This window comes from Capra hircus, chromosome 19 (genome assembly GCF_001704415.2).
Source record: "Capra hircus breed San Clemente chromosome 19, ASM170441v1, whole genome shotgun sequence".
Lineage (NCBI taxonomy): Eukaryota > Metazoa > Chordata > Mammalia > Artiodactyla > Bovidae > Capra > Capra hircus.
The window spans coordinates 28,182,290-28,205,860 of record NC_030826.1 but is presented as its reverse complement, the minus strand read 5'-3'; the positions used below and the strand labels follow the sequence as shown (position 1 = coordinate 28,205,860).

The following is a 23,571-nucleotide window of genomic DNA, read 5'->3' as shown; positions in this document are numbered from 1 at the left end:
GATATTGGTGACATAAAACGAAAAAAGCAAGTTACAAAACACTATGCCCCCCCAAAAGGTAGGCATGGTATCCTCTCATTTTTATTTTTTTTAAATATGCATAAAAGGACAACACTGATAATTGTGGGTATCTCTGGATAGTGAGGTTACAGGCGATTTTTGTTTATTTTTGCTTGCCTGTTCTTGATTGTGTATGGTAAAATAAGGAGAACTAAGAGGAGAAAGAAAAACCACAAGGGAAGACAAAGCAGAGATGGGAATCAAGGTAAAGTGGTTCTGGGGCTGCCCTATTCACTTCCTGGGGGTGGGCCACAAATTTGTCCTGAAGCTTTTCCAAAGCCCAAGTGAAAAGAAGACCATGTCAGTCACAAATTCCCAGTGCCTGTGAGAGAAAAACAGACCTATTACTCAAAAGAATTACAACTATTCTTAGTACTAAAATCAGTCAGGAATTTGTCCTGGAGGGCCTCCTAAAGAGACCACAGTGTGAGGTAACAAGCAGACACCCTTAAGTATCCCCAAACTTCACGGAGGGTTTCTGTGATGGGCCATCGTGTAAGCTGAGAGCATCACACCAGAACATGAGTCAAGAAGACAGCCTCGCAAGGACGGGTCTGAAAAAGGCACGCCGGGCTACCCCACTCCCTTCCAACCCAACATGGTCTAGTTTGAAATATCTTTAAGACCAGATTGGCTAGCACTCTGAAGCCTTCCTTCTGCTATGTTGTTTCTGTCCCCGAGCTTTTTCTTAAAATATCTATTTATTTGTTTGGCTGTGCTAGGTCTTAGTTGTGGCATGCAGGCTCTAGTTTCCTGACCAGGGATGGAACCTGGGCCCTCTGCAGGGGAAGCGCGGAGTCTTAACCATCGGACTACCGGGGAAATCCCCCAGTTCTTTCAGTGAGTTCTCACAGGACACTTTGCTGACCACCCACCCTGTAGCCTCTCCTGACGTCCTCTAATTTGTCAGTGTCCCTACAGCAGACTGCCCTTTGAGGAGGCAAATGAAAAAAACAGATGTCCAAATGTTGTGAGAACTTCTCAAAGTGACAGTTATAAATACACACCCAAAAAGGCGTGTCAGGCTCTGAGCAATGGGATTCACAATACAAACTGATGTTCAAAACACCACAGTGAGTTTCTTGGGTGAGAAAACACATTCCCAGGTGTTTGGACCAGGAATGCACTCGGGGGTAGGGTGGGGGGTGGAGGACACCATTCTTGACACCTAAGCCTTACCTGGGAAGCCTGAGAATCACCCTAGGAAGATGAGAATGTGGAAGTTTCAGGAAACGTAGAAGTAGCCAGAGTGGTGGTGGTGGTGGTGTTTAGTCACTAAGTCATGTCTGACTCTTTTGTGACCCCACGGACTGTAGCCCACCAGGCTCCTCTGTCCATGGGATTTCCCAGGCAAGAATACTGGAGCGGGTTGCCATCCCCCAGGGGATCTTCCTGACTCAGGGATCAAACCCATGTCTCCTTCATTGTCAGATGGCTTCTTTAATGCTGAGCCACCAAGGAACACCATACCCAGAATAAGAGGAAGAGAAGCAGGAGACTCAGGTCTCCTAGAAACCAGTGGGCAAGTTTCAAGCAAGGAGGAGTGGTGAGCAGTGTCACATGCCTTCAAGGTCAAGATAAGATCTGAAAGAGTCCTTTGGATTGAATGACAGGGAAGTCCTTGGTGACCTTGACTGGTAGTGGCAGAAGAGTGACATGGACACAAGCCAGACGGCCCCAAGTTATGGATTGAATGGGAGGTGAGAAAGTGCAGATAGCCAGTGAAGACAAGTTTCCAGAAGTGTGAAAACAAGTGGCAGGAAAGAGATAGGGTGATTGGAAGGTGACATGGGAGTGAAGGAAGCTTGGGATTTTTTATTGTTGTTTATAAGATAAGGCTATTTGAACTTGCCTAAATGTTGATAGGAAGGAGAAGAAGGAGGTTGAAGACAGATAAAACTAGCCTCGTTAAAGCGGCAAGTCAGGTGGTCTGAAAGCGTCTCTTGTTTCAAAGACATAAGAAGTAACGCCACCTGCTGAGAGCGAGGGAGAAGATTTGGAAAGGCAGGAAGTCTTGATTGGGTCATTAATGAGAAGGGGACAATGCAGGCTGGTTAGAATTCAAAGACCTATTGAGGTTGGTGACCATCCAGGAGAAAGAATGCCACCCAGGAAAGTCATGCCCCAGCAATGCTCAGTGGCCACTGTAGACCTGGAGAAAGCAGAATGACTGGATTAATCCGTAGTTGAAGGTTGGTTTGTTTTCCAGGAGGTGGGGTACAGGGACAAAGGGAAGAAGTTGGCTGATGTGATGGACAACAGAGACAAAACTGAAGAGAGAAGGCAGTGAAGACAGGCCACCAACGGCAGAGGAAATAGAAAGGCCAGGATCTATAGCCGTGCTGGTGGCTCAGACAGTAAAAAAATCTGTCTGCAATGCAGGAGACCTGGGTTTAATCCCTGGGTTGGGAAGATCCCGTGGAGAAGGAATTGGCAACTCACTCCAGTATTCGTGCCTGGAGAATTCCATGGACAGAGAAGTTTTGTGGGCTACAGTCCACGGGGTCACAGAGTCAGATAAAACTGAGCAACTAACACGTTCACTTTTCAAGACAGTAGCCAAGTGGCTTTCCTGATGGTCCAGTGGCTAAGACTCCATGCTCCCAAGGCAGGGGGTACAGGTTCGATCTCTGGTCAGGGAACTAGATTCCACAGGCCATAACCAAGAATTCGAATGCTGAAACTAAAAGATCCTGCGTGCCACAGCTAAGACTCGATATAGACAAATAAATATTAAAAAAAAAAAAAAGCAACCAGTAGTCACTCATGGCTCATTTCACTCAATTTGAATGAGCTAAAATGCATTAAAATTTAAAGCTCGGTTCCTCTGTTGCCCTGACTTGGAGAGTGAGTATTGATAAAGAACATTTCTATCATCACAGAATGTTCTGTTGGACAGAGCTGGTCTGGAGGCTCAGGAAAATAGACGACATGAGTTGGGAATAACTGAGGAGACCATGGTCTAAAATTGGATGTCTACAGCAAGAATTCCAGAGGTGGAATAGCTCTAGGTGATGACAAGGCCCACAGAGGATGAGATGGGTTTCTGCTGGGAAGCAGAAAAGGTGAATGGAGATGATGAAGTCGACCAGACAGGCTGTCCACCTAGGGATGGAAGATCCTCAGGACTGGCATCAGGGCTCGCTGACCCAAATGCTTCTGTGGAAACTGAGCAGGACCCTGTAGGGCTCTTGGGCATGGGACCCTTTCTGTTCAGCCTCCTGACCTCTGTGTTCCAAAGGGCTGGTTCACCTAGTTGCTAACCAGGGAAGGGAGGGAATGCAGAGACAAGTGGGGAGCAGTCAAGAAACAGCAGAAGCCTTGGGAGAGGATCCTGGTTCCACCTCAAGGGACGCACAGAGTAATAGCTTCGAGCTTTTCTGCAGAACTGAAACCCCCAACAAATGGAAGATGAGGAAGCATTCACTTGAGGAAGCATTCTTCAGAGAAGATTAGGAGATCAGCTGAGGCCAGATGAAAGGAATCCGGTCTGTACACAGCCTGATCGTACTAGCAACCCCACCCTTGAACCATTGCTCACCAAATTCCACTAGGTCAGGACACACAGTTTTTGAAGGGCACAAACCCACTGTGTCCCACTTTGCCTAGCAACGCAATAAAGCTATCCCTTTTTGAAAAGAAAAGTGAAAGTGTTAGTCACTCAGTTGTGTCCAACTCTGTGACTCCATGGACTGCAGCCCTCCAGGCTCCTTTGTCCATGGAATGCTGCAGGCAAGAATGCCGGAGAATTTCCCCCTCCAGGGGATCTTCCCAACCCAGGGATTGAACTGAGGTCTCCTGCATTGCAGGCAGACTCTTTACTGACTGAGCCACCAGGGGATCCCTTTTTACTGCACCCAGAACTCTTGTCTCCAAGATCCGATGCAGCACCAGTGCACACAGGCTGAGCTTTTGGCATCAACGTTTTCAAAGAAAGAGAAGAGTGACCTGGGTAGAGAGGAGTCAGCATGGAAGAGATGTGGACGGGGGAACAGCTGTGTGGTTCCGGCCTTATAGGAGCAGGGAGTTGCTGTCAGTTTCACGAAGATCACAGGAACAATGGAGATTGAGGAGAACAAGAGCTCCCCCTGCCTGGGTGCTGGGTGCCTCTGGTGTGGACAAGAAGAGCCCCTCTGAACAGTGTGAGTGGGGCCTGGGGGAGGGCCAGGCTGGAGGGTCAGCATAAAGGTGGGCTGGGAGGAGCAACCAGAGAACAAGGTGAGGATGCAGGGAGGGAACATCCCGTAATGGGACGGGGCGGGGGTAGCCGGGGGGCCGTGGGGGCTGCTCAGGCCAGTGGTTCACAAGGAAGGAGGACAGGAAAAGAGGGCTTCGGAGAAACAAGATGACCCGAGGGACCTTCATCTTTTCTAAGCACTCTGTCAATCATGCACTCATAATCCTTGTAAGAATCTTATGAGATTGGGATAGTCCTAGCTCCATCTTACAGAGACTCGGGAAAGTTGCTGAAGCTCGTCTTACTGATGAGTAAAAGAGCAGGAATTGGAACTGAAATGGTCTGGATACAGGGTTCAGAGCTTTTAGTCGGCACCTGTGGGCAAGACGGGCTTGGTTGACGTTATCTGACACAAATGGGTCTCAGCTGTGTCTGGACAAGAGATGGGGTCCAGGTGGACCAGAAGTTTGAGCTGTGGCCTGGCTTGACTGTGCTTCTGAGCATGTCTGGTCCAGTTAAGAGAACACACATTAAATGAAGTGGTTTCCAGGACTCCTGACATAGACTGGAAATTACAGCAGTGGGGGATTTTGATGCGGGTACCTGGCTTCTCCAGAAGAGTCAGTGGGGTCTGAATTGATTGTGTTACTTTTGGAAACAGAAAGAACTTGACTTAAACAAAACTTGATTCCAACTCATAACTTCATTGTGTGACCCTGAGCAAGTTGCTTCACCCATCAGGTTGGAAACCCATTGGTTTTCTCCCAGCGAAATGGGGACCATCACACTTACCTTATTGAGTGATTAAAAAAGCACCTGTAAAAGGAAAGAAGCTGGCAGACTGAGTATATGAGAATTGAGGGTGTTTGAGGTTTGTTTGTTTGTAACTATTCATAATACTCACTATTCATAATACTATTCATAACTACTCACTCACCCTGGAAGAAGTTAGGGGCCTCCTCTCATTTTGAGGCTTTGAGAGCCCAGCTCACCTGGTCAGCCTCGTGGAGACGCCCAAGGGATCCCAGGCCCCTGGACTTGACGCCAGGAGATCTGACTGTTCTGGAAGGAGTGCAGGAGAGCAGGTGGGTCTAGAGCGTAGGTTTCCCCGAGCTTTGTCCAGGCCTCAGTGCTGTTGATCAGCTTCTTCAGCTGCCCTCCCCTAGTGCCGGCTTCTTGGCTGAGGATTCCGGAGCTGGGCAAAGAAGCCCATACAAACCCCAAACCCGCCAAATCCCTTAATCTACCGGAGCTCTTTGAAGGGGTGAAAACCGCCTGTGGATAAGGGGAACCAGCAGATGTAATTTATTTTCATTTGCAAAAAAAGCTTTTGTAAGGTCCCACCCTGAACACTATTACAATAAAGAAAATGGGTCACCGTCCAGGGAAGCTTTGTCAGGGGTGGAAGTCTGGCCATGAAGGAAGGAAACAAAGGGTGAACATAAAAGGACGGTTCTCTGGAGAAGGGGGAAATTATGGGAAACCTCTGGACCCAGAGCTGGGGCTCAGCTCACTGAACACCCAGACACAGTCTGAAGGAGGGAATCCCCTCACTTGTAGAGGTGACACCCGAGCGACATCAGGCAGAAGAAGGTGAACTGGAGGATCTTTAGAAGCTGAATGGTTCATGGCACACAGGTTCGGCAGAAGGTGATGTATTGGGGACAAAATCATCTGAAGGACTCTTAAAAGGTGAAGTGAAGTCGCTCAGTCGTGTCCGACTCTTTGTGACCCCAGGGACTGTACCCTACCAGGTTCCTCCATCCATGGGATTTTCCAGGCAAGAATACTGGAGTGGGTTGCTATTTCCTTCTCCAGGAGATCTTCCTGACCCAGGGATTGAACCCGGGTCTCCCACATTGTGGGCAGACACTTTACCATCTGAGCCACCAGGCAAACTCAGATTATCACATACACTTGAAAAATACTATTTTAGGACTGTAGTACCAACTCCTTTCTTAAGGTAAGTACTCCACACAGGTGCTATTGGCATTGGGGCCAGACAGTTCTTCACTGGGCAGAGCAGTCCTGTGTCTACTACAGGATGTGCAGTGTCCCTGACTCCTGTCCACTAAAAGCTTCTAGGTCCTACACCCCACATACACACGTCACTGTGACAACTGACGAACGGTTCCTCTCATTTATAAGTCCCCCTAGAAGAGCCGCCACTCAAATCCCATCCTGATCCACTTGAAATTAAGCTCAGGATCTTCCTAAGGCCAGAAAGGTAAGAGAACCAGAAATAAAAACAGAATGCATTTGGGCTTAGGATCTTCTTCTGGGAAGTTCTAGTCATCACATCTCAAAAATGATGGCGGTAAGTGCTAGAAACACAAATAGAGCAGAATAAGGGGGCACAGTGCCAGGAGAGGAGGTGAGTTTTAGACAAAGTACTTGGGGCAGGAGAAGCTCTGAGAGGGAGCCAGTAGAGCTAAGGAAGGGAGCCGGGCGGATATGCTGGCAGCAGGGGGACAGCGGGAGTGTGCACCCCAGTGGAAGGAGACAGCAAGGGCAAAGGTCCTGAGGCAGAGCTTGACTTGTGTAAGGAACACGAACAAGGGGCCTGGTGAGCAAGATGGGAGTGCTGAGAGGTGAGCTCAAAGAAGTCACTATGCAGGCTAGAGAACACATGGCTTTGCAGATTTTGAGAAGGAATCTGAGCACTCAGTAATGAATTCTGGGTACCTCCAAGGCTTTGGAGGCTCTTCCCATGGCTCTTCATATCATAATACTTCCCTGACTAGTCCATCAACTTCTCGAGAGAGGAACTGGGTCTTTACTCTTTGAATCCCCAGAGTTTAACAGACTGCCTGGCACAGGATAGGAATGTACTACAAACTCACTAAAATCAATCAAAGCATGACATTATGGACAACTGATGTCACCAACTGAGGTAGGTTGAAACATGTCCTCTACCCCCACCTTCAGAGATATCTATGTGTTAATTCCTGGAACCTGTGAATGCTACTTTATGTGGCAAAAAATGAATCTCAGCAGATGTGATGACAGTAAAGGATCCTGAGATGGGAAGATCATCCTGGATTATCTGGGTGGGCCCTAAATGCCATCATGTGTCCTTATAAGAGGGAGGGAGGGGGAGATCCAACAAAATAGAAAAGGGAAGGCAAAGACAGAGACAGAGATCAGAGTGATGTGGCCACAAGCCAAGGAATACTGGCAGCTACCAGAAGCTGAAAGAGACAAGGAACTGATTCTCCTCCAGAGCCTCTATAGAAAGCACAGCCCTTGATTTTAGTCCAGTGACACTGATTTCAAATGTCTGGCCTCCAGAATTGCCAGGAAATAAATTGCTGTTGTTTTAAGCCTCCAGATTTGTGGGAATTTGGTACAGTGGCAGTCAGGACTAATACACCACCAAATAGTAGAAATGCCAGGGTTCAGCAGGTCCCTTGGAAATCTTAGAGGCAAGCTTGGGGTAAGTGAAAGGAACAAAAAGAGGGAGCATTAACACTCTGGCTTTGGGATGTTTCCGAAGTCTTCCTTTGTTTCTTCTTCCCATGGGCTGTGTGGCCATGTCCCCCTGTTCCTTACTTCATGCAATGCTGAGTTCAGGACCCCCCGCTTGCCAGGTCTCTCTTTCTGGAGGCCAGGGTCTCAGAATCCTTTACGATTCAGAACACAGTTCAGAAACAAGTTAATAGTCTCCTGGGCCTTTGAGAGAAGAGTCACCATGATATCCAGGGATTTCAGTTTGCACGGAGGCCAGAATACTTCACTTAGCCGTGTTTATGAGGTCAGGCATCTTCTGTTCTTCTAGGGTCACAGAGAATCACAGATCAGGACCCTAGGGGAATAGGTGACTGGGGGACATAACAGGTTGAGAAGTGACTGCTGATGGGAGTATCCATTCCAGCCACCACCCAGGGATCAGGGCAGGTCTTGCAACCACTCAGCTTTCCAAGGGCATTACTGTCTGAGAGCCCAGAGGAGCTAGGAAAGTATAGGAGCAGCCCTTAGTGAACATCCATTGAGTCAGGGCTCCCCTTTAACAATGAGGAGACTGAGGCAGGGGGGCTGAGTGAATTGCCCAGAAGCTGATATTCTGAGAGATGGCTTCAGAATGACTCCTTGGAATGGCTGTGGGTTACCCATTCAACCACACCTAGGGAATACCTGCTATATTCAATTCTGCTAAATTAGGTGGAGAAAAAAATCATGATTCTGGAGGAGCAAATGATTACATAAAAAGTTTCTATGCTTCAAGAAGTAAGCTTCAGTTAACTGCAAAAATCAATTATGTGGAACACCTTATGTTCCCCAAATGTCAGTAAAATGAGGTATTACGGGTCTACACGTCACACAGGGGGAAGACTTAGGGGACCAATTCCAAGAGGTGGTGCGAGATGAAAACAGCCATGGACCATTGACTCCAAATAGATTGAGTAAGTGCGTGGATAATAAGGTATTAAGGGAAAGTAGGAGTTGGGGGGAGGGGGACCTCTCCCTCACTGATGCTACCAACAGGCAGGGGGTACCACTGTGCTAGGCCCCAGAATGATGCCAGAAACTAGTCACAAGGCTGGATGGATGTGACCTAGCCTAGGGAACTACCTCCTTGTCTCTGGCTGAGCACCCTGCTTATGGGGCCTCCCAGGGGTCCCAGGTCCCTGGGACTGGAGGGACCTGGGACGCCCGGGTTTGCCAGGAGCTGTCTGAGTGGGCAGCAGGATAGTACAGGCCTGGATCATGCTCCAGGCATACACACTTCCTGATCTTCACACCTCTGCAACCGTGGGTACCAAGGACTGAATGACTGTGTCCCTCCCCCAAATTCATTTGAAGAGCCAATACCCAGCACAGTACTATTTGGAGCTGAGGCCTTTGTGAATGACTAACACAATACTAGATCTTGAAGGTGGAACCCTCGTGATAGGACTAGTGCCCTCATAAAGGAGACATGAAACTAATAGAATGTGACATATCCATTATACCTAAATTGTTTAAATTGTTTTTTTAAAGACACATGAGAAACAAGACCTTTCTCTCTACCATAAGAGGACACAGCCGTCTGCAAACCAGGAAGAGAGCCCTCACCAGTTACCGAATCAGCCAGCACCTTTATCTTGGACTTCCCAGCCTCCAGAACCATGAGAAATGAACATCTGTTGCCCCAGTTGCCCAGTCTATGGTGTTCTGTTAGAGCAGCCTGGACTGACAGCGGGCAAGTCATTTTACCTCTCTGAGCATCAACTTCCTCTTCTGAAAAATGTGGATGGTATTATCATTTGTCCCCTTCCTTTCTTCCTTCCTCCCTCCCTTCCTTCCATAGATATCAGGAGTATAGAGTTAAAAAAAGCATGTACAAAAGACCCTGAGATGTCCGAAGTCTGAAGCCCTAAAGAAATATAATTTTAATAACTTCATGTGAAACCAGCTAACCCAGTGCCTCTACCATCACCATGGTTACCACAAGGATGCTACCCTCTTGAGAGGATGACAAACTGCCCCCAGGCAACAGAAACTCATATACAGGACAGTGCCCCTAGCACTGCAGAAAAACTGGACTTTGGTGTTAATAGTGTCAATAATCCTTTCCTAATTACCAATTAATAGTTATAATAAGTCAATAAGCATAAATAATAACTATCAATCAAAAGTATCTGATTCAGCTTGGGGTCAAGGTAGATCTGTCAAGAGTGGAGCCTCAGAGCAGCAACCACAGTCGTAAACACAACCATAATCACAGCCACAGCCGGAATCACAATCACAACCATCATCACAACCACAGTCATAATCACGATCGTGATGGCAGCTCACACTTACAGAATGCTGCACTCACTGCCAGGTCTGGTCTAGGAATGGGTCTGCTGGATTTCAGCCAGGAAGCTTGTTGAGGTAAGGGCAGTGGTGGAGAGGCTGGAAGGGAATTTGTGAGAAGTTTCTCTTCTTGGAGAAGAGAGGCAGGGGGAGGGTAAGGCAAACCATAAGCCCCATGACTGGGGACAGCATCATTCTTGCTCACTAGTATCTGCCCAACACCCAGCACAGAGCTTTGCACATACTAGACACTCAAAAAAATGTTTACTAGGGACTTCCCTGGAGGTCCAGTGGGTAAGACACCATGCTTCCACTTCAGGGGGCACAGGTTGATCCCTGGTCGGGAAGCTAAGATCCCACATGTCATGTGGGATGGCATGGCCAAAAAATAGAAAAAACAACAACAAAAGCAAACAAAATTAAAAAAAAAATGTTTGCTAAATGAACAGCAAGGGGCCTGGCCAGGATGTCCCTAGGGAAGAAGCAGAGGTTTCTTGTCCAGGAGCACATCTGGGCTTGAGGTTAGTGAATCAAATTCTGCTTCTCTGGGTCTTTGATTCCCAGTAACTCTTCACGTACTTGACGACCACTCACACTGCAGGTCACATTGGTCTTGCTTGGAGAACTAGATAATCCTGGCATCATCAACATCTACTAACCTATGACACAGGCACGCATGTACGCACACACGTCTCCAGGCTGCAGAGTAGGAGCCAGCCCTTTTCAGCAGGAGCCAAGGACCCTCCCTGGGCTGGGTGCCCTTACCCCAGATCCAAAGGGCTCAGGAGGCGGCTGCCTTCTGCCTGGGCCCCCTCCACTAGGATCTGATTTTCTCATCATCTGGATAGTCTCAGCAACTCACAGCAAAGGGATGAACCAGCCTGACCTTTCTGGAGGTTTGTTTAAAGCAGAACAATGTTTGTCTTGTCCAAACACTATGAATTACTCCAGAGAATCCTGCCCAGTTTTACAATCCGCAGCTACAAACGGCTTACATAAATAGGGACTCGTCCCCTCCCCGTCCCCCCTCTGTTCCTAACAGCTTCTCCCCACATCCCAACTTCCCTTCACTCTTCCAGGCCTCCCCCTGTGCCCCCTCACCCTTCCTCTCTTCTGAGCCCCAGCCTGGTGAAGGACAGGTGTCCGTGGTTCCAGGCGACGGCTCGCACCTGGGTTATTGCTGGCACGGATCCCGCCGGTGGGCTGCTCTCCCTGGCGTGGGCCAGGTTTGCCTGGCTCGCAGGGAGGGGAGGTGGGGGCGCCTTCTGGGCACATTTGTACTGTCTGTGTGGGGCCTGCAGTGCACAGAGTTAGGTCCAGCTGGGAAAGTGTGTTGGGAAGAGGAGGCCCCTAGGTTTGGGGGCAAAACATCCAGTCACCCTGCAACCCACTTGGACCATTCCTTGTCTGACAGGATGCTCAGCACCCCCACAGCTGCTGCTTCATAGGCTGCGCATTCAGGGGATCTGAGGTTTCTTCTTAGAAGTGCACCCCACTCACTGGGGGCCTCCAGTGATGGTGGGTGACAGTAAATGTCGTTCTGCCTATCGAATACGGGCCACAAAAAGCAAGCAGGGCCCATGATCCCATTAGGGAAGGGACTGCTGGGGAAAGAGCTCACTTTGGGCTGGGCTTCCCTAAGTATAGTTTCAGTCCCACATGCATTGAAAGACTTTAGGGAGCTTGTTTTAAATGTAGATTTCTGAGGACTTCCCTGGTGGTACAGTGGCTAAAACGCTGCCTTCCCAATGCAGGGCACCAGGGTTAGATTCCTGGGCGGGAAACTAAACCCCATATGCCATAACTGAGAGTTTGCATGTTGCAACTAAAGATCCTACAAGCCACAACTGGGAAAAAAAAAAAAAAGGTAGATTTCTGGGCCCCTCCCCCAGCCTAGAAAAGCCTGGAGGGTTGAGGGGAGGAGATGATGTTCAGGTCTGGGATTCACCTCCCTGCATGAAATCCTCTCCAGGCAAGTCCCCAGATTAACTAGCTGGATGACACCCACCAGCCAACCACTGAGTCTCAGCTTCCCATCTGTACAAAGCCCAGAGACTGTTTGAAAGGCCCCTTCCAGCTCTTAGAATGTGGTTTCAAGGAAAGCTGGCTACCAGAACCCAGAAGCAGCAAGGCTGGATGGAAGCAGCCAGAGAAAAAATCAAGGGAGTCCTTAAACTCCAAGGAGGTGTTGGTGAAGACTTGGGGAGGTGCCGGGGAGGGTGCTGCTGGTTGGGGTGTGAGTGGTGTGTGGACTCCTTCCACCGAAGGCCCCACACTTGGAGCCAAGTGTGACCTCATTTCATCCTTGTTTTGCAGGCAAGGAAACTGAGACTCAGAAGGGAGGATGGACTTCTGCTCGGAAGCTGGTGAGTGGCAGGGATTCCATCACCGACACACCCTGGAACACCCATCTGGCCATTCCAGAAACGCCCCTTCCAGCCAGCTACTTCCCTTGTTCCAGCCTCTCCGAGGAGCACGGGTGTGTGTGTGTGTGTGTGTGTGTGTGTGTGTGTGTGTGTTTTAATTGCTCAGTTGTGTCAGATTCTGTGACCCCATTGACTGTAGCCCAGGAGGCTCCTCTGTCCAGGGAATTCTCCAGGCAAGAATAGGGGAGTGGGCTGCCATTTCCCTCTCCAGGGGATCTTCCCCACCCAGAGATCCAACCCAGGTCTCCTGCATTATAGGCAGATTCCTTACCGTCTGAGCCACCAGGGAAGCCTATTGCACCTTAGGGACAGAGCTCCTTCTCTTCCCCCAATGGGAGGGTTCCACTGGGCGGGAGGGCGGGAGGGCCCTGGGCCAAATCTGTCCCACGAAGTGGATGCGCGGTGAGCCTCCACGGCAGGAAAATCAACTGCCCGGAGCTTCACCCTGGAGAGGGCCAAGCCGGTCTTACCCACCCTCAAGCTCCACAGCCGGGCTGGGGGCGCCCTCGGGGCGAGGTCATCCCGGTTAGGGCTGCGGCTGCAGCGCTCGATCCTCCTTCGCCCGAGGACAGGGAGCCCTGCCAAGGAGAGGCACCAGCTCTCAGAGCCCGCAGACTGTTCGTGCCCAGCACTCGGGGCGACCCGAGGTCAGAAGATAAAGCCGCCGCCACTCTCTCCGCTGATGCTCCGGGGGTACACCCTGAGCCGGCAGGAGTGGCGAGCCGGAGGCCGCGAAGAGCACGCTGTCACCCTCCCCAGCCCCGCTGCTGGCAAAGACCTGGTGTCGCGGCAACTCGGGATCGAACGTCTGGTGCGGGTCGGGACAGTATCAGCGCGCCCTGCCTCTACGATCTCTGAGTGTGCACTGGGATCGCATTTCCACTTTCGAGATCCAGAATCTCACCGTGCGACCCCGGGCAGCCGCGCGCGGCTCTGGGCCGCGCACGATGCACTCCCCAGCCCAGCTCCAAAGTCTGCGCCTCGGATTAGCTGCGCCTCCCTTCCAGTTCAGCATTTGATTTTCTAATCAAGCTCTTTGTCCCCTGCGGCCTGAACCCGAGCCCCCTACTTCCCCGTTTCCCCTCGGGCCCCGCCTGGGTCTCGCTGTCGCCCGACTTTCCCGTCGAAGGCAGTCGAGTGAGTGATTCGGCAGCCGAGGCCGAGGCCGGCGGGTCCGCGGCGCGGGCCGGGCTGTATGGAAATGGCCCGAGGAGCCGGCGGGCGCGGCGGCGATTTATTCTGGGAGTGACAGCCCCTTTGAGCGCTCAGCGAATGGCATTTTCTGTCTGTGAAAGCCTTTCTTCCCACCTCTGTTCAGATTAGCCCGGGGGATGAATGCGCCCATTATCCAGCCCGCTGACCATTCTGAAACGCCAAATTAATTACTAAGCACTGAATCAGGCGCCGGGGCCGGGGCACCGGGAGGTGTGAAAATAGCGAGCGACTGGAGCTGGGGAAGGCGAGGGGCGCAGCGCCGAGAGGCCGGGCGGGGTGGCCCGGGGCGCGGGCGCGGGCGCGGCGGGTCTGGGGGCGGGCTTGGCCGGCCGCCGAGCGCGACCTGCCGGCGTGACCGGACGCGACCGCGGGGCGAGCGGGCTGCAGGGGCCCCGGGCGGGCGGCAAGGCGCGGAGCCGGGTGGCGGCTCCCGCCGGTTGGGCTAGCCGGGGGCGCGGCCGGAGAGCGCCAAGTGCGCGGGGCGCGGGGCCGAGGCTGGAGCGTGCGCGGGGCGCCGGTGCCTCCCGGGCATCACCGCCCGGGACAGCTGCCCCCAGACGGCCCCTGTCCGCGGGTGCCCCGCCGTCCCCTCCCAGGCGCTTGCCGCTCCAGCTGCCCTCCGAGGCCTTCAAACTTGCGCGCCGCCCGGCCACCACAGCCCCCGGCTCGAGCTCCCCGAGAGCGGGGCCGCCCGGAGGCCGCCTCCCCTGGCCCGGATTCCGGCCCTGCGGACCGCACTTACCTCCCGAGGCGCCGGGCGGGAGAGGGAGGCGAGCTCTCGGCGGCTCCCGCTGGAGTGCGCTGGGCGCGGGGAGCGCGCGCCTTTAAGACTCTTCCCCGAGACTCCGCCAGGTGGTGTCAGGCCGGCCGGGCCCTCTCGGCGCGGCACCCCCGCGGCCACCCTGCTCCCCAGCCCGCCCCGGGCGGAACCCGGACGCTCGCTCCCCCCTCGGCGCCCCGCCGAGCCCGCTCCAGCGGAGTGGAGCCCGAAGCTCGGGGGGACAGGATGGGCGGTGATTTGGGGACACACGGATGCTCAAGGGGAAGGCATCCATCCTACCCACTCTACTCTAGCTTTGGCAGATGGAGGAATTTCTCTTCGGCCGGATGCTGGGGGTGGGGGAAGAAGAGGCGAGGATCGAGAAGTCTAGTCCCAGGACGCGGGGTACGGCCCTCACTGTCATCACCCCGGGACGCGCCTGAAGTCCGCGCGAAACTGGTCCTCTCGTCCTTGATCCAAGATGGCGAGTGACACGCCTCCCCCAGTCACCGCTGGCATGACCGAAGCGTTAGAGAACTGTCGCCACTTAAAACTGGGGCTATAGGAGATCCACACTTCGGAAACAAAAGTTTTAGAGGACCCATGGGAAGGTTGAAGGAACTCCACCTTGGGCAGGCGAGAAGCCTGGTTTGGCCTGGGATGCGCAAAGAGCACCCCTCTCTCCCGATGCCCTCTAGGAGCCCAGCGGGGTGAGCTCACGAGCCGCCGGCACCTGGGGACCCTCCGCAGAGCTCACCGCCGGCTGCAGGGCACACGTTTGCAGGCATAAACTGTGATTCTGGCTTCAGGCCATTATTAAAATTTTATATGTGTCTTCTCTTTCAAAAATAATTTTTTGACATTTGTTGAGATTTCAAACCACTAATAATTAACTCAGTTTTTCTGTCTTCATCGTTCACTGCTATTTCTTTTATATAAACATCTTCCTCATCCCTGAGTTCCTTATTTTGAGTAATCTCTCACACAACTGAAATTTACTTTTGAGTAACCCTGGGGGTGGGGGGAGGGCATGTGGGTGGTGGGCTTTTCCAGTCTGTGTATGTCAACAGATGTCTCTCTGTTAACTTCTACAGACACTAGTCAGATATAGGATCCTATAGGATATAGGCTCCATACTTTATTTACATTTATGACACTGCAAGATAGGGATGTCTTAGCATAAAGCAGGGAGGCAGGTGAAAAGTACTCACTCTGATCTGTGACCCATGATCTGGGGGAATCATGAAGTGACTCTTTTTGACTATTATGGATCCATCCATCTTCTGATTTTTATAGTAGCAGAAATTTCTCCCAGGTTCTAGAGAATAACATCATTCGAAGTCTTTCATCTTTTGGGGACCATCTGGCTTCAGTGTACTTTGTTAAGAGAAAAAAACATATGGGTTCTGTTACTTCCTCTTTTACTAATTGTCCCCCAGGGCTAGTCCCATCTCTCTTCACATTCAGTGCTTCTCCCATAAAAAGGAACAAATCGGGCTGCCTGACTGCTGTGGTCCTATCTAGTGTCAATGATCTAGGAGCCTAAAATGCAATGACCCAGCCCAGGGAGAGACCCCTTCACACCAACTAGGATGCTATAACAGAAAAGACAGATAAGTACAAGTGTGGGTGCAGGTGTGGAGAAATGGGAACCCTCCTGCGTTCCTGGTGCGAATGGAAAAAAAAAAAAAAAAGGTACAGCCACTAGAAAAGACTGGCAGTTCCTCAAAAGGTTAAACATACAGTTTTCACAGGATCCAGCAATTCTACTCCTAGGTATATACTCAAGAGAAAGGAAAACATATGTCCACACAAAAACACCTGTACACAAATATTCATAGTAGCACTAATCACAGTAGCCTCAAAGTGGAAATATCCCACATGGCCATCAATCAATGAATTAACAAATAAAATCTGGCATATCCAAATATACAATATTATTCAGCTATAAAAAGAATGAAGTACTAAATACACTCTACGACATGGGTGAATCTTGAAGACAGTATGTTAAGTGAAAGAAATGAGTCACCAAATGTCATATATTATATGGTTCCATTTACTATGAAATGTCTTTAGGCAAATCCATAAGAGGCAGAAAACAGATTTGTGGTTGACTATTACTTTGCCAACAAAGGTCCATCTAGTCAAGGCTATGGTTTTTCCAGTAGTCATGTATGGTTGTGAGAGTTGGACTGTGAAGAAGGCTGAGCACCAAAGAATTGATGCTTTTGAACTGTGGTGTTGGAGAAGACTCTTGAGAGTCCCTTGGACTGCAAGGAGATCCAACCAGTCCATTCTGAAGGAGATCAGTCCTGAGTGTTCTTTGGAAGGAACGATGCTAAAGCTGAAGCTCCAGTACTTTGGCCACCTCATGTGAAGAGTTGACTCATTGGAAAAGACTCTGATGCTGGGAGGGATTGGGGGCAGGAGGAGAAGGGGATGACAGAGGATGAGATGGCTGGATGGCATCACGGACTCAATGGACGTGAGTAACTCTGGGAGTTGGTGATGGACAGGGAGGCCTGGCGTGCTGTGATTCATGCTGTGAGTCGGACACGACTGAGCGACTGAACTGAACTGAACTGAGGGCTGGGGCTGGAGGTTGAGTGGGGAATGAGTGCTAACAGGAGTGGGCTTTCTTTAGGGGTGATCAAAACTGACTGTGGTATGTGCATGCTCAGTCGCTCAGTCATGTCCGACTCTCTCTTTGCGACCGGCCAGGCTCCTATGTTCATGGGATCCAACTCCTGCACTGGCAGGCAGATTTTTCACCACGGAGCCATCTGGGAAGCCAAAATATAGACAGAAATACTACATTCTGTGTACGTGCTCACGCTCAGTCGACTCCATGAACTGTAGCCCTCTGGGCTTCTCTGTCTATGGAATTTTCCAGGCAAGAATACTGGAGCGAGTTGCCATTTCCTACTCCAAGTGATCTTTCCAGCCCAGGGATCGAACCTGCATCTCTTTTGTATCCTGCATTGGCAGGCAGATTCTTTTACCACTGAGCCACCTGGGAATCCCTATTGGGTTACACTTAACTCTGTGAGTATACTAAAAGCATCATATTGTACACTGTAAGTGGATGAATTGTATGGTATGTGAATTGTGTCTCAATACAGATATTATATTAAAAAATATTTACCATGTCTGTGTTCTCACGAAGCCACAGGATAACTGGGGGATTAGCCAGTTCAGGACGCTATGACCTGCCCAAGGAATCAAGCGCCCTCCTCACACTTACACACAAAGGTTTCCATGGCCCATACAAAGGCAAGACTTTTCCGGACCTTGTTGTTCAGTCGCTAAGTCACATCCAATTCTTTTCTGCATCTTACCATATCCTAATACTTAGGTGTTAACTTTTTATTCTTCTTCCTCTCTGTTGGAAATCCTCCAACTGGCTGCGGGTAGCCCTGCAGACTTAGTAAGCTGATTCTCAGAACAGGGTCTCCCAAGAGAGCAGCCACTTTCAAGACTATAGCACAGTTATTAAGAGTAGCAACGATGGAGCCAGACCTCCAGAGTTCAAATCCCAGACCTGTCTCTCACTAGCTACCTGACACGGTCCAGTCACTTACTTTCTCTTTTCCTCAATTTCCCTATGTGCAAAACGAGGATAACAGTGCCTGTTTCATAGAGATTATGTCAAGATTAAATGAGTTAATATACCTAAGATAGCATCTGGTGGACTATCCTAAGTGTTGCTGTGCTGTGCTGGGCAAGTCGCTCAGTCGTGTGCCACCCCATGGACTGCAGCCCACCAGACCCTTCTGCCATGGGATTCTCCAGGCAAGAGTCCTGCAGGGGGTTGCCATACTCTCCTCGAGGATCTTCATAAGTGTTCAGTTCAGTTCAGTCGCTCAGTCGTGTCCGACTCTTTGCGACCCCACGAATCGCAGCACACCAGGCCTCCCTGTCCATCACCATCTCCCGGAGTTCACTCAGACTCACATCCATCGAGTCCGTGATGCCATCCAGCCATCTCATCCTCCGTCGTCCCCTTCTCCTCCTGCCCCCAATCCCTCCCAGGATCAGAGTCTTTTCCAATGAGTCAACTCTTCTCATGAGGTGGCCAAAGTACTGGAGTTTCAGCTTTAGCCTCATTCCTTCCAAAGAAATCCCAGGGTTGATCTTCAGAATGGACTGGTTGGATCTCCTCGCTGATGGTATTCCTCAGAGATGCAGGTTAAAGCACAGACCTGCTACTTTCCCATGTCCCACTAGGTGGCGCAAAGGCACCACTTTGGGTAATGAAAATGGCCCCTGGGGTCCCTTGCACCGTTAACTCTGGACTTTGATAAACCACGCAAATAGTGTTAACTTTGCATAAAGAGTGTCACAGTGGGTCCACCTGTGAACTATATGCAGTAATATCACCTACGGTGCGGCAAATTTCTCTCACCGGTGCCACTCACTGGGAAAAAATTTCTCTCCGATCCAGAGAAATTAGTGTATATGCACAAATAACATGCATAGTCCGAGTAAAATGTTAGCCCCATTACCAGCTCAGGTGCAGCCGCCCAACAGAAGTTGTGAGGGCTTTGTGTATGTAACACACATAATTTCTCACTGTATCAATTCAATGTCCTGATGGTAATATTAGGAAGATGTCAAGAGTTACAAAGTAAAATAACTGCATTTCAATATACAAATACTATGAGCAGAATGACCAAGAGGACCCTGAGAACAATGATCACTGGTAGGTGTCTGTACCTCTGGTGGTTCAAACACCTTGAGTGATGTTGCCCGGGGCAACATCATTTTCCAAAGTGTTTCCAGTTTTTGTTCAAGTTGCCTTCTAGGAAAACACTAGCATGTGTTAAGATTGTGAATCAAAACAAAACAAATGCTTTGTGTTCACAGACAAGATAAAATCAGGCTCCAGGCATAGAGGGTTTCTCATCATTATGAACATCCAGCGGGACATTTAAAATTTGTAGAGGAAGTTGTGTGGTAGTGTCCCCTATATGCAGTGCAGACATCCGGCACCTCTGGTTTCTGACTACTAAATAGTAGTGGAGTCCCCCAAAAGCGTGGCAGCCAAGACTACTTCACCACAGATTTTCAGCTGAACAATAGCATCTCCACTGAGAGCCCCTGGTCCAGGGTCAAAATGGCTTTGGGCATTTCCAGCAAAGCTGGCACTCAATCCGCTTTGGACTCAACTCTTAAAAAGGCACTGGCTTTTCTCTAGTCTACACAAATACGCTTGTCTGGGACCAGAGCCGGGACTCGAAGGGGGTTCCAGAGAAAGGGAGGCTGGGGTTTCCTCTAAGTGTCTCCTTTCTTTGTCCAGGAAGAGGAGGCCTGAGGAGGCAGGCTGCTCTCGCCTGCCAATCTTGGGCACAACCCAATGGTCTGTTTGAGACTTTTCCTAAAACCCAGCTGGGAAGTAAATCAGCACAGACATAATCCTGATTTTAGCCACAGGGGCCAGGGCCTCTGAGCAAACCCCTGGCTTATGAGAATTTCCTGCTGTACATTTGCTTGGCATGTCAATCTCAAAGCTATTCTTGCTCTGCTTTCTCAGGGATGGGGCCAGCAGGTCCAGGGCTCCTGGGGACAAGGTTTTGACATACTGGCATGTACAGACTTGCTCGCTGGCTCCATTAATTATGTCCACCTCCACCTGCTACGGGGTATTTTCCGGTCCTTGCATCTGGTCCCTCCTTTCTCTCAACAATTATGGGACCAGTTCCCTGCTCCCCGCCCCAACTTTCAGCTTGCTTGTCTTGAGAAGCAGGTATGACATGACCCCTCCCCACACACACACACATACCCCCACTGGTATTCCTGGAATTCAGCTGGTTTAGCAAAGCAAGACTAGATCTCTCCTGAGCAGGGCAGCTGCGTCTTTCTGTACACATTCCATCACTGCTGCCAATTGATGTCTCGGGGCCAGCTGGTCATCTACGACCCAGGTTTTAACGCCTCAAGAATTCCCTCCCAGACTCTCTGGTCTAAAAAGGGCAGCTGAAGGGCCCAGGAGCCTTCCTGTCATCAGACAAAAGGGTCAGAAGCCTGCGACTCTGTGCATTTCTGTTCTGCCGACAGTCCAGATGGTTCCTCACCAAGGCATCCATGCACCTGCCGTTGTGGGCCTACGCAGTGTATCCAGTGACCAGACATTCAGGGACGGCCCCTGGTACGCCACGTGCTCTGGGTGCACTGGGGACCTGGCAGACACAGTTCCTGTTCTCCTAGGATGGACAGCTTATGGGAACAAGAGAGTCACTCAGTAAACAATAATACAAACAGACATGTGATTGCAGCTAAGATGAGCAGTACAAGGAATACAGGAGCAAAGAAGTATCTACAAAGGCTGTGGTGGAACAGGGGACTAGAGCATCAGAGAGGAGGCAACATTATGTTGAAACCTGAGAAGACTGGTCTAGTGGTTAAGAATCCACCTGCCAGTGCAGAGGACTGGGGTTCGATCCCTGGTCCGGGATGATCCCACAGGCTGCAGGGCAACTAAGCCTGTACACCTCCACTACTGAGCCTGCGCACCCTAGAGGCCCTGCTCCTCAACGAGAGGAGCCACCGCCATGAGAAGCTCCTGCTCCTGCAACTAGAGAAAGCCTGTGGGCAGCAACAAAGACCCAGCGTGGCCAAAAGTAAATGAAAAAAAATAAGAAAGAAACCCGAGGGATGAGAAGGTGAAGACAGTGGGGAAGAGCCTTTCCAGTGGTGGGAACAGCTTGGAGTGGTCAGAAAATCATAACAATAGCCAACATCTATGGATCATTCACCATGTGCCCAGCCTGTTCTGTCAGCCTCATTTCACAAAGGAGGACAGAGAGGCACAGAGAGGTTAAGTAATTGTCCTAAAGTCCCCCAGCTACAAAGTGGCAGAGCCAGCTTTTGGACTCAGGTCAACCTAACACAGGAGACGGTATCCTTTTTTTTTTCTTTAAAATGTTCGTTCATTTGGCTGAGTTAGGTCATAGTTTCAGCATGCAAAATCTTAGATCTTCCTTTCTTTAGGTGCAGCATGTGGGATCTATTTTCCTGACCAGGGATCAAACCTGGGTCCCCTACATTGGGAGCACAGAGTCTTAGCCACTGGACCACCAGGAAAGTCCCCCTATGGGTTCTTTTAGGTCCCGCTGACCTGGAGTCAGGACTATCATCACAGCCAAGGACCTAGACCTGGGTAACCTTGAATAGCCCTCACTGTGTTGGCAAAGCCCTCCAAGTGCTGGTTGGCAGGTGGTTCATGACTAGGAAGCCTCCGTGTCTGTCACAGACAATTACACCAAGAATTATACCTCCACTGTCAACACAGCGTGCCTTTGAGGGTTTGCAGGTCGGGTGGGAAGCGAGCAGAAGATGGTCTGAAGCTGAGAGGTCTGAGGCTGGCCCACGAAAAGGCCAGGAGACAGTCCGGGGTAGTTTACTCTGCCTGAGCTAGAGGCATAAACGCCTCTTTCTAAAATACCAGCACCCCCTAGTGGGAGTAAGTCTCCATTCACACGAGCCTTTTTAACTGGGATTTGCTGCATTTAGAAGGGAAGAACACACATCTCACTCACACCAATAATGGATGTATGTAATACACCACAGGGATGCCAATGAACAGGACCTGTGATTTTATCACCAATACATTAACAGGCCTTTTTATATCACATTACAGTTGTTGCAGATAACCTGAAATATCATTTCCATTTACCACAACTTTGAAATTATGCCCGTCTTCTCTCTTCCCCTGGAGCATGTTATTTAGCACATTAATAAAGAAGCACGTATGTTAGCAGATTTCCAATTTGTTTTTATTTGTATTAAACCTGTAATACATGAAATTATTTTCTTTTGAGTCTTATGTTTTTTATTTTATGCATTGAAAGCACTATCCTGAAATGGGGTCCATAGTCTTCACTGGGCTGCAAAAGGGGTCCATTTTTTTTTTCGCAGATTGTATTCCATTATAGGTTATTACAAGATATTGGTTACCTTATAATTCCCTGTGCTGTACATTATATCCTATAGCTTATCTATACCTGATTCTTTTTGTGAATCCCGATGTTTTTATTCCAAATTTATTGCTCTTAGCAACATCCCACAACTCATTAACTACTCTTTCAAAACCAGCATTATTGAGCTAATGTTCACATGCTAGACAATTCACCTATGTACACAGCGAAATGTTTTTCTGTATATTCAGAGTGGGGCAACCATGACTAAAATAGACATTTTCATCACTCCCATCAGCAATCACTCCCCATTTTTCCTTCTCAGCATCCAATCAAATAATTAGACATCTCACCCTTAAGTAACCCACCAGTTTACTATTTTCTGTCTTTGTGAATTTGCCTGTTCTGACCCTTTTTCATATAAATAGGATTACACAACACAGGGTCCTCTGTAAATGGTTTCTTTCACTTAGAATAAAGTTTTCAAGGTTCATCTATGTTGTCGCTTGTGCCTGATTTCAAAGAGGGTGCTAGGGATTTCCCTGTTGGTCCAGTGGCTAAGACGGGGCACTCTCAATGCAAGGGGTCCAGGTTCGATCCCTGGTCAGGGAACTATATCCCTGGTCAGGAAACGTGTTGCAACCAAGACCTGGCAGAGCCAAATAAGTAAATAAAATAATAAAGAGGATCCCTCAATAATTTCTTATTAAAACTATTTGTGTATCATAGGTATTTGATAGAGATTCTATTTCAGGTCAAGGAAGTTCTACTCCTAGTTTTCTGAGAGGTTTATTTATTTGTTCATAAATTTGAGAATTTTACCAAATGAATGCCTTCTCAGCATCCAATCAGATAATTGCACAATATTTCTCCTTTTACACTGCTTATATGATGGAGGACACCACAGAATTTCTAGTGTCAAATTACCCTTGCATTCTTAAGATATTCCCAAGTGGTCGTAATACTTATTCTCACCTTCTTAATACTTCTGCATCTAGAGTCACAAACAAGATTGGCCTGAAGTTTTCCTTCTTTCTATCTTCATCAAGTTTGGATATCAGGGTCATGGTGGCCTCATAAAATGACTTGCGGACTCTTTTTTCTTCTTTTTCAGTCATCTGAAACAGTTAGTACATGATTGGAATGAACTGTTCCTTGGAAGTTTGCTAGAATTCATCTGTAAAATAGCCTGCGTTTGGGATTGCCTTTGTGAAAAGATTTAAAATTACTGCGTCACCG

The 23,571-nt window shown here is 49.6% G+C and overlaps 1 long non-coding RNA gene across 1 annotated transcript; it reads right to left on the bottom strand.

Moving 5' to 3' along the window:
* Positions 1-14,442, bottom strand: LOC108638270. Its single transcript, XR_001919701.1, has 3 exons — positions 14,399-14,442; positions 5,230-5,512; positions 1-382 (listed from the first exon to the last, which is right to left on the bottom strand). It is a non-coding gene; the product is annotated as an uncharacterized LOC108638270 (long non-coding RNA).